Source organism: Falco punctatus (genome assembly GCF_963210335.1).
Source record: "Falco punctatus genome assembly, chromosome: 6".
Classification (NCBI taxonomy): domain Eukaryota; kingdom Metazoa; phylum Chordata; class Aves; order Falconiformes; family Falconidae; genus Falco; species Falco punctatus.
This window is the reverse complement of record NC_137585.1, coordinates 57933763-57953273: the sequence shown is the minus strand read 5'-3', so window position 1 is coordinate 57953273 and position 19511 is coordinate 57933763. Positions and strand designations below refer to the sequence as shown.

The following is a 19511-nucleotide window of genomic DNA, read 5'->3' as shown; positions in this document are numbered from 1 at the left end:
CATTGCTGAACAGAAATTGCTTTCTGAAACCAAAAAAGGGCATGGCTTTAGCCATTAGGTTTATTAGGCTTTTTATTTTCTAGCACATTTTCAATATATTGGCAAACAGATTATGCTGTTGATATGGATGTGTGAATTTTCAAGATGTAAAAATATGAATATGATTACCCTACTCTCATTTCGGTCTGAGTTCTAGCCTATTTGATCCTATCACAAAATGCAAAAGAAAAAAAATCTTTCATATGCTGCCTAAAAAATCCTAGGAGAAGCATGCATTGTTCATTAAAATACAGTCTATAGTCTATGAAATCTATTTTTTTTAATATCTTCATTTTATATTAGGTGTATTTGTTGTACAAGCACAAATTCTTTTAAAATAATTTCTTCTACACATTATGTTTGTCTTCTGTAATAATAACATGGGAGAATGTTTGCTGAAATGTACTGAATCCCAGCCTGTAGCTTGTGCCTTTGCAGTCATCAAGTAGGTGTTCCAGTTTATGAATAATAGGTTTTATGGAGCAGGCGGGTGAACCAGCACCGCTGGCTTGCCTCAGTAACTTCAAAGGAAAATTCTTTTTTTTCCAGAAAAGACAGAAAGATCACATTTGGAGGCTGAAAGGGTGCACTGCACCCTTTAGCCAAGACAAAGAGAATTAGCCAGCATCTGAGAGATCTCTTTGTCAAATTACTAAAATAGAAATACAAAGAAAATGTGAAGTTGTAAGTAGCATGGATAAAGTTACTTATAGGCAAAGTGGCTCTATTATTGTTTCCAGATGTAAATTTTGAAACGCAGAAAAGGCTGTTAGCATTTGGGTCCATTAAAAGCAGTATAATTCAGGACTCATTCAACCTCATATACTTCCCCTTGGATGAGAAGAGGAAGACAGGAATGAGAACCTAGTGCAGCTGAAGGCACTAGACATGGATGGAGCCATAACATGGAGCTTGGGTAGGATGTGTTACTTGAATAGCAGCATCTGGACACACACGCACCAGCACAAATTACTGACAGTTTTATTCCATGGCCAAAAAGAAATTGGAAAAAAATTTCTCTCAATCAGACTTTTTTCTTGCAGCATCAAACCTAACATGCAGGTTACTATTTTCAAAGGAGATGAAGGGAGATACACCTTCCTATTTCCCACTGGAATTCAGAGACAACTCCTCACCTTGTAGGTGACTCTAAGGACAATTACTGTGAATAAAGGCAGGGTGCCCACTCAAAATGGCACATTTATCCTTCTATTGTTTGCTTCCACTGTGTGCTGACCTTTGCCAGCTTACTGTGGTGAGTCTAGCGATGAGTGGTATCCCTAGATGGCAGTTCTCATGTAACCCTGAGAGATACAGGACTCATGGGCTATAGTTATGGGCTCCTTCAGAGTTCGTGAAGGCACTCAAACCTTCAGGGTAAGAAACCCTGAAGCGTAAAATCAAACAGAAAGCGAGCCAGTGCAGGCCGAAATACAAACTGATGTACCACCAGTCAGGCCTTAGGAAGCAGCCTGCAGCCTGTCCTTCAGCACTCGTGTATGAGCAGCAGGCAGACGGGAGCTGGAGCACACAGTGCTTGCAGCTCTTGCAAAGGCGGCAGAGCCCTTGCCGGTATGTTATAGCTGCTTTTCTCTTTCTGGAGAGCCAACAAATTCAGCGAGAGTGGTTTGGTTTATTGTCAGTCTTGCACAATAGCATTTCTAATGGAGCTCCAGCTGTGGAGCATCTTTTACTGGTGATGCTGGTGAGCATAAAATTGAGAGAACCTGTCCTGACTTTTACATTTCAGGCCTAGTTTGGAGGGTTGGCATTTACAGGAGGAAGAACAAGCGTATTTTAACTTGTAAACTGAGTAAAATTGATACAAAATCTATGACATCACTGGAAAATAAAAGTACTGAAAGACCACCCTTTTATAGAGGAGTATTTTAGTATGCAACTGCATAGTGAGATAGGTTTAAATCTGTGAATTCCCTCAGGACACTGACTTTTTATATCTTTCTCACTAAGGAATATATAGGACCCAGTTCTTCTGTGACTGTACACTCACAATTACTGTAGTTTTCAAGGGGGTGCTACATGTGGAACTCAGTAACTCAAATTATAGTACTCTTGTAAAAAGATCTCTACTGAAGTGTTTCAGCTTTTAAAGTTTCTCCCTTGTTTCTGCACATAAATTTCTATGAAGGCAGATTTTGTCTGTAAATGGATGCAGCCAAATGTGTAGGCAATGCATATACATTACTTAACCAAAATAAAATTTTCATGAGTAGAATTTATTTTGGCTTTTCTTTATCCTGACAGTGTTACTGTTTTAAAAATATTTAACTCAAAAGCACAAACTATAATTCACATGAAACCCTCAGGAAGTGCAATAATACACCACAGGAGAAGAGACTAAAAATCATTAATTAATAATTCATAGCATTTCAGTAGATATAGTAATATCTGCTACTAAATTAATAGAACAAGCAACTTTACAAAAAGCACAACAAAAATATTATACCACCACTGGCTCTCCTGAAATCTTCCTTGGATGACCTTTGATGTGGGATTTTCACAAAGCAAGCCAGAGGTCATGACATACCTGACTCCATCCTTTTGCTATTTCTTGTATGCAATTAGCTAAAGAAATCTTTCATTTCTTAGTAAAATTATAATTCTACTGTTAACATAAATCCCACTGAAGCTGGTGGAATAGTTTACACTGAATTCAGTAGGTCCTCACCGGTTCCTCAGTCATACCAAATATCACTGTCTTTTTTCTCAAAATAAGGCTGTGCTTGAGGATGCAATTGCAGCACTTGCTGGTGAAAAATTTAGGCTCATAAAATATATGGCTATCAGGCTTCACCTTGTGAAAACCTGGCCTACAATGCAAAGGGATAGGGAAAATTAAAGGCACTTAATACTGTTCTGATTTAAAGATGGGCATGCATAACTCGTTTGTGGCTTTACTTCAGTCGACACCCTGCACTTCTGTGCATAAAGTCATCCAAGAGTCACAACTAAAAGGGGCATATTCTAGGGGGCCACAATTCCTTTGACACCTCTTTAAAGTTAAATACAAGTCGCAACTGAGAGAATCTGGTAAACCTGATGCAAAAATATCTGGAGTCTACTAAGTACCTTCAGATGCTAATAGGCATTTCTGGAATTAAATCTTTCTAAACCAAGCTATTTTGCATTACTACCACTTAGCTCCCTAAGCTGAAGTTGAAGATTGCTGAAACTGCATTGAACTGAGTTACCTAATTCCTGAAGAAGCAGCAGCCAAAAAAGCTATTTTCCACCATTACCTGCATCTGGTGCTGCCTAAAATTCTTTCAAGTGCGATCCTGATCGGCCTTGAAGCTGTCCCCAGGCCCATGCAGAAGTGCCCCCGGGTGGGTGAGAGGCCCCTCTTCTCCCACCTGAGTTCTGCTGGGTTGCAGGCGTTTGGAATACTGCCCCCCATCCAAAGCCAAGCTCGTATTTGCACTCAGTAGTGAGGCCCTGACCACCCACCTTCTAGGGCAATGCCAGTGCCACTGTCCCGTTGGCACCACAGTATTCTGCCAGGAAGCAAGAAGGAGCTCCAGGCGCTCTGGTGTCACTGGCTGTCACTTGCCCTAAGGTGGTGGCAGCTCCAGCTGCGTGCATGCCCAGAAGAGGCTGCTGGGAACACAAGAGGTTGCTGTCAAAAGGAAACCATAAACTTTGACTTTGCAGCTTACCAAGTCAGGGAGGCCAGGGCTCCTGGATCAGGAAAGCACACACCTATGCCTACTAATGCCAGCTACAGATCTAACCTCGGAGTAACTGCTTTGTCTGATGGCGGCAGAAAATTATCACACTGTGTGCGAGTTGTGTATCCTTTGTTTGGGAAAGTGCAGGTATCCTATAAGCAGAAATGTTTCGTAGGGAAATAAGAACAGTTCTGTACAATACACTTCAAAATATTCAGTTAATTCAGATACTGCTTGGATTTAACAGAACAAGTAGGCTACAAGGCTGATTGTATATAGACAGGTTTTCCTTCTAGACCATTATATTTTATTGCATGTAAATTAACTTCATTTTTTCAGAGTTTAAAATTACTTTTCTTCCTGGGAAAGCTTTCAAGATTTTGATGATTCTGTCCATCCCTTGCCAGGGCAATACGTTGAAGTTTCAGAATGGTTGTGAATTTGACTATGGCTTTGACATGAATTATTCTTTTCTATTTTTTATAAATGTATAATTCCATTTTTAAGGTGTATTATTTCAGCTGTTACTGCCTTACATTTTGAAAGTAAAGTTTTGAAAGGAAAACTGATTAAAGAGAGAATTAGTTAGAAAACCATCTAAATAACTCTTCTTAATACTTTTGAAATGTTTCCCTTTTTTTTTATAAGAAATTCAGTGCAGCTGGCTCATCTTCCCCAAACAATTTCAGTTTAAATCATTTTGTATCTTGTGGCAAATGTAGATTTCTTAAAATTTTCCATTCAACAGCATTCCTAATCCTGGAGGAGTAGGGACTCATTATTTCTTTCAACGTGATGATGGATAGGCAGTCTGCTTTTTTACTTTTAAAGTGTTATCCGATGGTTAGAAACATAAACATAATACAATATCTTAAAACCCACGAATGCCTTAGTTATTTAACAGAAGAATGAAGCAAAAAATGTCATTATGTTTTTTCCCAGCATTGAGACACCATGCAGTCACTTTATCACAATCACATAGGATTTACACTGGTGACATCACGCGAGTGTTTTATCATATGTATCAATATTAGTTTCCAAAGAGATGTTTTTCTGGGTTTTTTTTTAAATGTCAGGGGTCTGTTAGTGTCAGTCTTCTAACACAAAATGTAAAGGAATTCACTAGGTGAAAAAAAGACTTATAATGAGATGAAACGTTCAGTTTTAAGTTTGCAGAGAACGCTTCAAGCATTTTATATTTTACAAACATTGTTAAAATCCCATCTGGTGTTTGTGAAGTATTTTACTGTCTCCTGCTGGGCCAGGCAGACATTGGTTTTCATGTCTGTATGTTTCCAAAACATTAGGAAAAAAATTGAATGGACCTGGACCAAGTGCAGCAAAATGATAGAATACCATATTTCTATTCTTCTGCATTTGGGAATGGAGACAAATATCCCTGATTCCAGAAAAGATCCATCAGTTCCCATAATGGAACTTCTTGTGAAAACTGCAAAGGAGTAAATTTCTCTAAGTAGTTCAACATTCAACATCTTGCACATGATAGATTTTTATGAGCAATAAATATATAATTTCTGTTTCAATTATATACTTCATTTTCAAGGGAATTCATTTAAAAAATATGAAAGCCAGATGAAAATGTGTTCCATTTTGATACATGCATTTTTCCTTTATGCAATTGACTTTACTTATTAATTGGGTGCGAAAAAAAAAATAAATACCAAAACAGAAATGCAAAGTCCTCCTAATTTTGTATTCCTGGAGCCAGCATCACGAATACCAATGAGCCATTTTCTCTGAAGTCTATGGGAATGGACCCATTTCTGGTCTTACACCACTGCATCTGCAACTGGTATAGTTTTTAATTATTTTAATTTGTTTACTGAAGCAATAAGAAGAGAGAAAAGAGAATCAGTTTAGAAGGGGGAAGGGTCACTGGATCTGCCTTAGCTGTTGTTTATAGAAGGGAGGTAATTACCTGAAATGACACGACAATGTTAGCATAGCTACTGCATACAACTGCTTTTTAATGGCTTAAGAAATTTAAGTATTTCCAAACACATTTGTTGCACTGAAGATCCTAGAAAGCCTTTCCTATGTTCACTGATAATTCTTAGAAAATGTAGATACATTGCCAAAACAAATAAAAAAATGTTAGAGGACCAGAAGTATAAAAATAAACTGATCACTTTTTAAGGTGCAGTGGTCATACCGTTGGAATACCAGATGGAATTTTCCACAGCACTTCTGTGCCTCTTACCTGATAAATGGCTGGCATTATATCATAAAACCTTTTCTGTGCATGCTTTTGATTGTGTATTTGCTATTTTCTTAAATGACAGACTTTTGATAGGACTGTAATTCTTGCTGTATTTGTTCATACTTCGTTCCTCCACACGTGATTTGCACACGTAAGGCCCATCTTCCTGCCGGGGAAGATGGGAAGCAGGTATACATGCAGGCACACATTTCATATAAACTCCATGTGTGAGCAACCCAAGGGGTTGGTTGTGTGTGCAGATACTCAGTAGGTGCATCCCCACTTCCATACTGTCACAGCTCTCATGAAACACATTGTCCCTCTCATTCCAGGCCCTCAACGCTCTCTCTTTGCTGCTATCATGCATGCCCATTCTTAGAGCTGAAAAGCAAAGTTGAGAATGTGAGGTCAGCAGATCATCTGATGCATATATAAACCCCACGGAAATTAGATTCCTCTCTGCTTCTCACTTTCTCTGACCAGTGTAAAAACCCACTTCCTTTGCTATTTAAAATGGTTATTTTCAAATAATGATCTAAGTAAACATTGTTATAGCAATCTTAAACATCATGATAATCAGCATTCTGGATAAATGGCATTTATTTCTATTTGAGGCACTTTGCTGAGTCTGTATACACAGAGTTTGATAACAGTTTTATGTGCAGCAGCAAATGCGAACTGTTAACTCTCTGGGAAACAGGGCAGAGGGATGGAGAAGCTCAGCTGAGCTAATTGCTCTGCCCTCCCTAAGGCAGATGTGCAATACAGGTATTTGCTCCATGAAGATCTGAATGTCTGATAAATGAACTGGAGCAGGACTTAGAGAAAGGTAAGAAGCTGAGGGGGTGTAGGAATTGTTAAAGTTTGTAACAGCGAGGAGACAATTGCCTCTTCCAGCCCCTTTACCCTTTTTTAGGGGATACGGTGGTCAGTAGTGAGCTGGTGACCAGCTGTGGAGGGGGGAGCAGGGATGGGAGGAGTGATGGGAGAAAGGAGGCCAACTGCAGCTCTCCAGCAGGTGGGAATGATTATGAAAAGAATGACGGCCTGTACTGTACAAGTTATTGATGGTTGTTCCCAGAGGAGTTGAGTTAATAAAGCTGCAGCCAAAATAAACCACATCCCTTGCATCTTGTCTTTCTTCCTGCGTGTCCGGAACAACGCAATGAAACTCTATTGCCTCCCCTTCCCCCCATGCCTCTCCCAACATGCTGAAGTTTTCTTCTACTCTGTTCTTTGCAGCTGTCATGGAAGGATTTAAATTTTGTTTTCTGTTAAAAGTACAAAAATATGAACATCGAGTAGATCCTGATTCCATTTTCTAAAAGGAAATACACGCTCAAAGTGAGAAAAGGAGCGGAAAGCAAATGAACAGAAATATTACCTGCTTGATGTAACAGTGTGTTGGTTTTGCCTTTAGCATCTCTTCCTAGGTCTGTGCTAAGCTGCGTTTCTCTAGGCTGGGCAGAAATCACTGTGTTTGCACTATACAGTCCGTGAGGGGAGCTAGCACCCGGCAAACAGGTGATGGTCTTTTGAAGTGATTGTTCTTTTTAACAGTAAGGACTTGTAGAAAAGGAGGTGTTCTGAACAAGAGTAATTGTAGAATGGAATTCATCAAAAGGCTGAATTCCTAAAGTCCAAATTCCAGCCTTCTCAGTGTTTCCTGTTGATCTAGAGCTATTTTTTTTCTATCATGTCCTCCCGGTAAAAGTATATACATTGTCCATTTTATAGACAAAGTCGCTTTCTAGGTATTTTCCACAACAAACAGTAGTTGGCAACACTGATCCTACATCAAGATTTTCCATTTGCTTTTACAGCTCCAGTCTAAATTTTCATTATTTTCATCACTGATGCTAAAAGACATTCTTCCGTATGACTTGTGTTCCAAGCCCTATTAGTATGGAAGAACATTTGAATCAGTGGGGACTGAATGACTGGCTTCAACACCATGTCTATTATTTAATAGCTTTGGCTTGCTATTTCCTCAAAAAAAAAAGTTTGTCTGCTTCCAAGTCTATCATAGGAGCCATGTGTGCCAGAATACTGCTTTATGTAGACATCAAACTCTGACACTGTTGCCCTGGATATGATTCTTTGCACAATTATTTGTATAGTCCATCTAGGAACTGGCCCATTACTGGAGTTTCAAAGCTTTTCTGGAGTATTTAAAACCAGAAAGATCTGTAAAAATATAAGCTTCTCTTCTTTCCTTTTTCTTTGTCCAGGGTGTAGGAAAAATATCTTCGTTAGCTAATGGCTTGCCTGAATGGACATTTGTATACCTGTGTATGTGATTGTGTCTGTATTCATGCTGAGAACTCATAGTGAAAAGTATATTGACTATACATTTATTTGTGAAGGTGCTGACATTTCTGCTTATTCTCCTGTGGAATCACAGTTAGTGACTAACAATCAAGGTTAGTGTTTCACAGGCAGGGGGGCTGTAACATTCATGAGGAGGTCATCAGCCAGAAGTGGGGTTATGTCCCTGAAACTAGATGTGCTGATATAAAAGCTTGGGAGCAGCTCATCTGGGTCAAACTATTGTTAAATGACATTTGAGTGGAAGATAATATATAGGTAGGTTTATTTGTTTGTTGGTAAAGAATCTTCCTCTAAGACCATGAGGCAAAGTATTGAAAATTTAGAAAAACAGGCATGGGCTGCACAGCTGTTTACTAGCAAGTCAGGCATTTTGTGTGCAGTGGTTAGTTGCTGTTTGGATATCTGCTGTTACTGTAAAGTCATTACAACTTCCTGTAACAGTACTTCTCAGTCTTTTAGAAGTTGAGCTCACTTTCAAAATGAAATCAATCAAACCCATTGCTTTTCCACGAGCTTTTAAAGTCAAACACCTTAGCATATGTATATTCTAGTTTATCCTTATTACATGCCATTTTTCCTGCTTCCTCTCAGAAACACTGGGTTAAGGATTCCTACTGAAGTGCTTTGTACATGCATCAGTAGTGAATAGTGAGCAGTATTGGCATTAGCACCTCTTGTAATCAGTGGATTTCGTGCATGTCTAAGAGTATAAGTTGCAGGTAGACCCTTCTGAACCAATTGCTCCATTGTTTGTGGGCACCTTTCACAAGCACAAGAGTTAGAGCTTTGATTTTTAATAATGGCAGCTCAGCCTCTGTTTAGGAGAGTTGCCCACCAAAGTATGTCCATATTTTAATGAATGTTCTACATATTGAGAAATGTTATTCTATAATAACTAGCTTAGCATAAGGCAAGTGGAAAACTCTTTTCACACATAAGACCTTTTACAAAGATAAAACATTTTGTGGACTGCAGAATTTTTGCAGTCTTGGTGGCAATCTTGGATAAGGTTAAAATGAGGGTATTTGTTTCTGTTGACTGATTTCCAATATTAATTTAGACCTAATCATACTTAACCCTAATCATCTTGATCTCTGTTTCCCAAGGAGAGGTGGAAAATTACCTTAAACCCCCTGTTGTCACCCTGAGTTTTGCTTGGTTTGCAAACATAAGAGATAGACTCTGTTTTTTTTTCAGGGTTCTCTGATGTGAAAGCCTTCAAGGACCAAATCACTGGACTTGGGAGTTCATGTTCTATAAAGTATGATTGTATTACTAAAGCTTTAGATATCAAATGTTTTGAATTTGTTGAGGTACAATTTTTCCTAATAGCTACAGATGCTTGGTATCACAGAATCACAGAATGGTTGGGGTTGGAAGTGGCTTCTGGAGATCTAGTCCAACCCCCTGCTAAAGCAGGCTCCCCTAGGGCAGGTTGCACAGGATCATGTCCAGGCAGGTTTTGAATGTCTCCAGGGAAGGAGACTCCACAGCCTCTCTGGGCAGCCTGTTCCAGTGCTCCATCACCCTCAAAGTAACGAAGCTTCTCCTCATATTCAGATGGAACTTTCCGTGTGGCCGTTTGTGCCCGTTGCCCCTTGTTCTGTCACTGGGCTCCACTGAAAAGAGCATATTGGAAGTTTGGCTAGTGGATTCGATGACTGGGGATAATTGAGTAGGCCAGATGTGGATCTTTGCTACCCTGCCCCAACCTCCAAATTTTGTACACAGCAAGATCTGCCCCAACATTAATAACCACAACAAAGCCCAACGTTCATTTCATCAATTGTTTTTAAGCAACTGGGTCAATGGTATTTTTAACAATGTGAATAGTGGGCATTTAAATTGCTTTCACAAAAGTGGTTAACACATTGTACCACTAATTATATGATTACAGGGGAGCTATTTATCAATTTACTTTTACAGGAACTGTTTATTTTGGACTTAACCTTTGAGTTTTGCTGTAGCTTGAAACAGAGCCTCTCACAGAAGGAAGTTGTTAGTAGTGGCTAGTTTATAGAGGTTGGGGCCCAACAAAAATACCTCAGAATCATCCAAGGCCAGACAAGAGGTTTTGTGAAGGTCTCCTAATTCCACACATGAAACACGAGTTAAGTTTCAGTTAAAAAGTGACCAGATTTTTTATTTTTAAATATTCATCTTTCTTAAAATTTGGGTTTCAGGTCTTGGAAGCATAACTGACTAGTGACACGTAGAAGAGGACAGGCAATCTTTGCTGTATCTACCTCAGTTCACTTCCCTCCTCATACAACAACCCTACTCTTTGGTTTTTAGCAGCTATAACGAATAAAGATAGTCAGCTTTGCTCATGCTCTCTGGCTTGTACTGGCTTTGAGTGAAAAGATTTTGCTATGGAAAGAGCAATAAATGAAGAAGCCTTTTTTATAGAGGTCTGTATAAGGGCTATAATGTCTCTAGATCTCCTGGTAGGTCTGCTAGTGATGGCATGAGGAGTTTTGCATGATAGGTGAGATATAAACGTTGCACCAAAAGTGAGCACAGTGCTCAAGTGGAGTAAGAATGTGGAACAATGAGGGTATTAGAGGGAACAACGTGTACTAAACTTATAGCTGGAATGGCATTAACAAACACAAGCTGGCCTTTTTTTTGCAAGTTAATTCAGGATTATATGGAACGGACTATTCTCAAACCTGGGAACTTACACCCTGTACTCTGTTTGGAGGATCTGCATATGCAGAATAAATACAGGGCAGCATGCCCTGAGTTTGCCTGCAGAAGCAAGTTGCATTGGTTTAACTTAAAATTTTAAGTAGATTTCAGTTAAACACCCTGTGAGGACATGGCTCCCTTAGTTTAAGTATTAGATAGATTCCTGACTAACTGACCTGAAGTGGCAAGGTTTGCAATGCTTTTTGTATAAGAAGCCTCCCAGAGTACTGTCAGTACTACCAAGCTGAGCCTAAAAGAAAAGCGTAGAATTTATTCACAGACTGTTATTTAAAAAGTGTCTTTGAACACACTTCTACTCTCATAAGAGTTGAGCAATTTGTCCAGTTCAGAGCCTAAGGACCAGCCCTACTGAAGGCTGTTTAAAAATTTGGCAACATGCCCCTAGACTGGATCCCACATCCTGAGGAGGGTGGTAGTGTTAGCTGTGCTGAGCATGGGGGGAGAGGATGAACCAAGAACATCTGCAAAAGGCCTGTGCAGGGGACTTTCCACACAGGGCCAGAAGGACATCTTATGAATCTTGATTCTCTCCTGAAGGAGTCAGTTTGACTTACAGCTGCAAAAGATGTATCCTTCTACCTTTGGATGCCTGGTCTAGAATACTTTTCGTGGGAGACTCTCAAAGTTCAGTGTGTTACTTTGATTACACATCTGCTGATAGTGCAACAGCCTTCTGCTTCTCTTAATAGACTGACAACTTGAGGACTAACAATCTGAGGACTTGAAAGAGCTGGGATCACTGCTGTTGGCTTGAGGGGCAAATCTGGATGCAGGAAAGTGGACTCTGAAGTGAGCATCACAGCCTTGGTCTCTTGAAGATCACAATAGGGACTTGGCCATAACACATTGAGGCTCCAAGTTCAGGCTGCGTACTTCAGTTTCATTCTCCCAGGGTGCTGTGGTGGTGATGGTGCAGACCTGCATGTTGTTCCAAATTGAGATGTCACGTAATGTGGCAGGGGCACTTACTAAGATTCATGAATCTCATATAACCAAGGGCAGGAAATGCACATTTCTTACTTGCCAAAAGATGCCTTTAAATTACACCCTGCCCATACTATTGAAGTTGGGACACCATCCAGAAAAGCATTCAAAATTCATTGATCCAAAAAGGCCAAGAAGAAACCTGTTTCTGTACCTTCTGTTTAGGACACATACCTCATAGTGATGACTTGATTGTTGTCTCTATTCCAGCCTCAGGAGCAAGCACCAGAACCTAGAATACCCCATCTGGTTAACAAGTGGCCTGTATTGCTCCCATTCAGAAAAATACTCTCTGCTGTAAACTGCTGCATCACAACTGATCTTTTTTGCATTATAAGCCTCCATATTATCCATCAGAGGTAGAATCTGAGTCCTCTCAAAATTTGTCCTTAAGCTGTTAAATTTGCATTTCTCACTTCATGGGTAAATGCTATTAGATCTGTAAAATCGGGTGCTCCCACCTCTGGCTATTAAAAAAAAAATAAACTTGATGGCTCACAACTGCTGCACCTAGAAAGTCCAATTCCATGAATATGTGTTAAATGTCTCCCTGAATGTCTGTTCAGTTACTCAGAAATTTTAAGCTAGTGGAACACGTTTTTTTCTTGATCCTCACCATATCTAGGCTGGCAATGGCAGAGAAAGCACTGACTCAGATATATATACTGAGTGAATTTAAGCAACTTCAAGATTGGGCAACAACTGGTGGGTTGTATTTGGATCCCAATTTTGATCTAAGGGTCTCAGTTCCAACTTCAGTCCTGCTTTAAATGCCTGCATCCTTTCTGGATACAGCGCAAAATCTTTAGCGAATGCTAGTGCCTCTGTTCAAGTGTGCTTTTGCATGGAGCCCCTGTGGAAAAGATGATACTCTTTAGTCTTCGTCAGACTCCATACTATGGTGTGTGTTGTCTCTTTTTCACCTTTGAGTAAACAAAACGTATAGGTTCATGATGGTGTGTACAGATCTCAAATGTAACTTTCTTCTCTCCCTGCTCTTAGGGCTCAGATACTCTAAACAAAGGGTTTGGGGTTTTTTGATTTCTTCGGTGTGATTTTGTTAAGGTCTTGTTATTACTTTTGTGAAATAAGGTATAAGTTAGTAGACTGTAACATATGTGTTTCTGTGCATGTTAATTAGATTTTGCAAAGCTAATAAATCTAATCTCAAACACCACAAAATCCCCACTTTTAGCGCATACTAATCTGAGATTTGTAGCAGGAATGAAAGGGAAAGAAAAGGCAATTGTTACAAAAATACACAGGGACTTTCTTCTGAAGAATGTTGACCTAGAAGCTGTGTAAACATATTTCTTTTGTTAGAAGGAATGTTCTAAAAAGTGAATACAATAGTTCTATATTTTCTCAGGGGAAACTTCAAGTAATCATATTTCTACTATTCAAAATTATATTGGTATACATTAAAATGGAAAAAGTGGTACACTCAGTAATTTGCAAATAATATTCCTGCTTTTAAATTTTCCTGTAAATCTCTCTCTCCTTTCAAAACAGAACTTACAGTTAGTCTGTCAAGATCATTAAAGCATTAAACAGCTATTATTGACTTTTTTGGTTGCTCTCTGATGCTAAACACTAGAAAACATGAAAGCAGTTGATTTGAGGTTTAAGAGCTTACAGCTCAGATTCACTTTATAAAACTATTGCCCACAGAAAATAAAGAAGTAGATGTTGTCTGCTGTTAAATATTGAGTGAATAATTTCAGCCTGTAAAATATGAGTGGTAAGGGAACAGATATTTGAGGCATAGAAAAGACTGCAGATAGATAGGTGGCTTGGGTTTAGTCCCTCATTTTGAGAGAGGATCATGTCTGATTTTTACACTGTTTACCATCCATTCATTTCTAACCCAAAATTAAAACTCACTTAAATGTTGAGGTCAGTCTGTTAAGAGGATTCATCAGATGGATATCCATAAAACCATGTGCCAGAGAAGTCAGCTCTGACACAGCTTTTCAGCAGCTCACGGGGTTGATCTGGGCAGACAGAAATCCTGTGACTGACAATCCTTTTGCTGGAAGGACTACCCAACGTGCAGCACTGATGGCAGAGAATCTGCTGTTGGTAGTTGCACTGCTCCTCACAGTCTGCCCAGTGGTGTTGACAGCAGTTGAGGGAATCAGATTCCCTGGCCCACAGCGCCCTGTGTAGTGCCGCTCCATTCTGAGGGGAGAAAAGGAAGAGTTAATTTTAGCCTAACATGCAAAACTTTTCTTTTTGTGGAGTGCATGAAGCATGAACTCAGTGGGAGGTCCATGAAACAGAGCTTGACTCGGCCCCATTAGCATTCTGGTCATATTTTAGGACAACATGGGCAGACTTAGAGCTTTTGGAAACATTGTTTCTCTCTCATCTAAATCCGCTCCACAGAGTTCTGTGTAGAGAGAGGGTGTTGTTCCATGCCAAGGCTGGAGCGTTTCAATTTCCCGGCTGTGTACTTTCTATTTAATTATTCTTCCTCCTCCTTCCCGCCCTGATAGTTTTTAGAAATCAATGAGAAAAATTGAAGGCAATTAAGTAAGTTTAGGATTTACTTCTACCAAGTTGTTCTTTTAGTGTCTGCTCATTGACAAAGTCATAGGGAGCTTCATGACCTTGCTTCCTCTGCGGGGAGGGAAGAAGACCTGTGCCCGTTGTTCCCACCACCGCACGCTGAAGCAGGCTGTGGTGTCTTTGGCACAGCCCGGCCCTTCGCCCAGGTGAGTTCAGTACCTGGCAGGGTCCATAAGCAAGCAAGGGCATGCCTAGAGCAACTCTTGTAGCAGAAGCCAATTGTCCTCCATACAAATGACCCCTACTGCAGGTTCTTTTAAAATAATGATTTATTTCTCATTTCTGTAGTGATGAAAATTTTGTATTTTTCACTTTTCAGTTTCTGAATACTGCATGAAGTATATTGCATTGACTGAATTGATTGATTGACTTAAGAAACTGAAATGGTGTTCTGCTGTTGTGATCAGAAGACATGAAATATCGTGTATCATAGTAAAGGTTCATTTTGTTTAATACTTCCTGCAGCCAACTTGAACTAAGCTTTCGAGTTCCTTAGATAGTTTTTTTTCCTGTGAGGCAAAACTATTGATGCAATTGAGTTAGCACTAAGCAGAAAATAAAATATTCAGAACTGGTTTTGGGCTTATGCTCACTAGAACCACAATTATGTCTCTAAATGAGAAATTGATTTTGAAACAAACCACAGGTTTTAATAACTCACAATGTTCCCTGTGTGGGGAGTGTTGTAACTAATTTGCACCTCTCAGTTCAAGGCAGAAGTGCCTTAAATAAGGATCAGAAAAGGATCTGGCTGCAAAGGCTGGCTCTGTACTTTCCCAAAGTTTGGGAGTGTTTAGATCTTGGAACTTGATTTTGGTCAGGCTTGTTCTTTGATATCCTTAGATGAAAGTCAGCCTATAAATGTGAAGAGCAAATTCTTCTGCCCGGGTTACACCAGTGTTACCGAATGAATGCCAGTGCGGTCGCATGCTGTAACAGGGTGGAAAATTTGGCCCAGAGTGTTTACTGTAAGTAGCAATAAGGAGAAGAAACCTATTGAAGAGAAGAAACAAAAACCTGTAAATGGTCAGGCAGCAGGCCTCTTGCTAACTTTACTTGCCAAACTGATGATTTATACCAATATCAACTTTTTATACAACCAAGCCAAATTCACTGCATAAATCATTTTACTGCAACAATCCTGCCTCCCCTGCCCTTTGCCTTTTCCAAGAGATTGAAGGGCACATATAAACTGCTAGAAGAACTGAAGTTGTTTAGCTATCTGTATTTGGTATCCATCCAGGCTTATTTATTACATAAAGAGAAAATAAAAACAGCTAAACATTTTAAAAGGATAGAGAAATTTTAATTGTGAAATATCCAGGGGCTTTATTGTAGACTTACGGGTCCACATTACTCACTCCTAATAGCAAATGATGGAAGTGAAAAATGAAGGGGTTTAATGCCTTAGTTATGGGTTGGCAGTGGACAGATATGTGGTGCTTATTCTCTGGCTGGCGTGGCATGGCATCGGCATTGGGTTCCTACTAAAACAATAAAGCGGAAAGTCAAACAACAGTCATGTCAAATTAAACCTCTTTTTGTTTAATTTTTCAAAGTGATTCATTTAACTGGTTGGCAGAGAGTCAAACTGATAGCTAACAATAGTTCATTTATTTAATGTCGCTTTTAGTACCCTGTAGCCACTCGACTGCTTCAGAACTTATCTTCTATAATTCTCTTTGAGCTGTGAAGATAGGCCAGAAAACTGGAGTCAGTCAGGTGTACCTGAAGGCACAGCTCACATGGTGGGGCAGTTTGTGCTTTGTGAACCATAGAATTGAGAAGGGATTTTCAAGAACAGTTAAAGCTTACTTTTAATCTGAAAACTGAATAAAACTGATATCACTATGTGCCATGTTTGCTGACTCGCAACAATTCAAAAGGTAAAAAAGCTCAGTTTACAGAGAAAAAAAATGTGTTGTGTGAAGTGCCAATGCTGCAAATACCCTGTGAGAGCAAATAATGACAATGAGATTTTTCCTGACTACATTTTCTCACCAGTTATAAAGGTTTGGGGATGGTGAGTTGGTCTCTTGGTGGTTTCCATGAAATTCTGTTTTCTTCAGTAGGGAGAAAAAAAAAAAAAAAGTCTATTTAGAATTAGCAAACAGCTCTGCAGTTTTCCACAAATAGGAGTAAATCTAAACATAAGCACTTTTTAGTGATGGTTCTATGGGGCTTATAGAAATAAAGTTAAGCAAAGGTTATTATGTCAATAAAGTCAGTAGATACAAACCTAATAATCAGAGAGGAAGCAGATCACTTGAGTAGGAAAATAATATTTACAATAAGTGTGAGTGTTGATAGCAGTTTTTTCTGTTCTATTTAATAGAATTTTGTGTGACTCTTGCATGTGTTTGATCAAGGAGCTCTGGCACAGGTTGTTCACCCAATGAAAACAAGTGTAGTGTATGACAGTTCTCTGGCATTTTAAAATTGTATGTCATGCAGTATAACTGTATACAGAAACACTACAGTGAGCAGGAAAATATGAGCAGCCTGTACATGGAAGACATCTGTTTAAATCCCATGTATAATTTTTGTTTGTTTGTTTGTTATAAAGGGCTGGATAATTTTGATCTTGAGTTTCAGTTTTTACGTTTTTCATGTAAACTTTTTCATATATTCATGCTCAGACAAGGTGATTGTGATAAAAGAAAACATTTTCAAACCTATGAACCATGGATTATATATTAAATAAACTTTTCTATTATTCAGTTCTGGTGAGGATTATATACGCTTGCAAGGGACAAGTTTTCTCAAAAGCCAAGTAGCCCTTTCAACTCTGTTTCTGTAAGTATGCCCTGTCTATGCCAAAAGTTCTTGTGCCTGTTACTCACTTGTAGTTTTGCGCAGGTCTTCTACCAGAGACGGTTATTTTAGAATAATTTTCAAATGCTGATTTTGTTAAAGAAGCATAGTTATGTGTGATTCAACTTCTCTTTATGAAAATATAATCATTCTGATAGAATAAAAGCACTTTTTCATAAAATAGGTATAGCTGTTGCTAAGTAGAAGGATTCTATCAAAAAGGACTGGAGAAAGAGCATTGGTCCATCATCCCTAAATCTCTGGGGCTATTTTTATGTGATCTTTGTGTTAAAGCCTGTAAATTTTCCTCTCTGAATTTCCTCTCTGAAAACATATACTTGTGATTATTCCTTGTGCTACTGCATCTTTAATGTATTGGGGAAGGTTTATGTTCTCTGCCATCCTGGAGAGCCAAGCAAATGAGAATTTCCGGTGAGTAGGGGTCTCTAAGTCAAATCGGGAGTGGATTCCCATCAGAAGGAATCCTTCAACCTAAGGGGGTAAAGAAACAATGTATTATCAAGAAAAATTGACATTATAGAAACAATACAATGTATTGTCTGGTGGTTTTCAGAGTGATATGAAATAGAATGGAGAAAAACAGATTCTAAATGTGTATTACTCACTGCACTGTAGTAAGTGTATCATGAGTAATCTGGTGAGAGTGCCAGAAAGGTTACCACTATTGAAAATATACCCATTACGATGAGGATCAAGAACCGCTCTGCTATAATAGAGGCCCCACACTGCCATGGACTTTAAAATAGAAAATCATTTAATAAATGTAAAATCAATACAAAATTGTTTAGGGTTAACATAAAAGCGATGTAAAACCCAAAATGAGCATAAATTTATTGTTATTTCTTAACAGTGTTATTTATATTGTACCAGCAGTGATGGAGATGTTATGTAGATATATGTATAAATAACATTTTCTCCCAAAAATTAAATCTAAATGCCTATGTACGGAAAAAGCAAAACCACAGGAAGGGAGGTGCCAGGATTGTTCATGCCAATGAAAAAATGTCCTACTATGTGTGGTACTGGTGGTGTTGGCATGGGGCTTACAGGACATTTTATACTGTTGAAATGTGTACTTTGAAAATATATCCCAGAAGGTAAAATCCAGTCATGAAATTGAGTTTTACCTTTGACGTCAAAAGGGCCATGGTTTCACTCAGGTAGGTAGTTCTGTCAAAATACAAGAAAACATATGCCTGGGGAGAGTATTAGCCAATAACTGAGAGGAAAGTAATAAAATTTTATAGTTCATTTTCTTGAAAGCTCTTTTAGTTCTGGAAAAAACAGGAGTCAGTATCAAGGTTATGCTTAAAAGTTACAGCCTAAAATATGTGTTTCACCTTCCACAGTTAAAAAGTGGACAAAGTTCGATCAGCTTTTGGGCTGAAATCACTTCACTTAAATGAAAGGCAGGGAGACATCCCATTATAGGATCACATTAAGAGGCAGGAATTTTAGTTCACAACTTATGAATTTTGGTTTCCACAGACTTCATGCATAAGCATGCAAAGGTGACAAAAGAGAATAATTGCTGTAAGGAGGCAGCTTCTACACTGGTGTATGGGCTGTGCTTTATTCCGTGCAATGTGATACTTCCCGGACACTGCTGGTGTCAAAACATTTAGAAAACTGAATTTAAGTCAAACATCTCCCCAGAAGCCTGATTTTTTTTTTTTCATATTTCCCACAATTTTAAACAAAAGTGCAAGGAATCTCATTTTCCCCCACTCTTACATGCAGAAAAATATAATTGCTTACTGAAATAATATGGTTCATTGCTTATACTAGAGAAAAAAAGAATTAGTGGAATATGTCATTATGACAGGCTTTTATTTTGCAGATGTATTTTAGGAAACACCATTCTGAAGTCAGAGTTAAATCTCTATGCTGTTATGGCACACGCATTTCTTCACCAACAATTTCTGAGATGACTGGAGGGCACTAGAAAGGCTTATAAGCTTATAAGTAGTTGAAGCAGTCTTTATTTAAGGAAGACATTGTAGAAAGTAACCTTGGACTGGGCAATTGGAAGTTCAGTTAGAGGATGCAGAGATTCAGACCTGTAAATGGACTTAGAATTTCAAAAGGCCAGACTTTACTGAGTTACAAGTACAGGTACATGCCTGTGA

At 38.8% G+C, this 19511-nt stretch overlaps 1 protein-coding gene across 2 annotated transcripts in view; it reads right to left on the bottom strand.

The window, feature by feature from the left end:
• LGR5 (leucine rich repeat containing G protein-coupled receptor 5) overlaps positions 1-19511 on the bottom strand; it is a 126415-nt gene extending 106904 nt beyond the window's left edge. Inside the window, exons 1-2 of one of the 2 annotated variants that reach the window (XM_080393837.1) lie at positions 13861-19511; positions 1-6330 (exon numbers count right to left, since the gene is read on the bottom strand). The exon at positions 1-6330 is cut by the window's left edge and continues 13787 nt beyond it. The gene's annotated coding sequence lies outside the window, so the exon portion shown is untranslated. The other variant, XM_080393838.1, reaches the window with a different exon arrangement.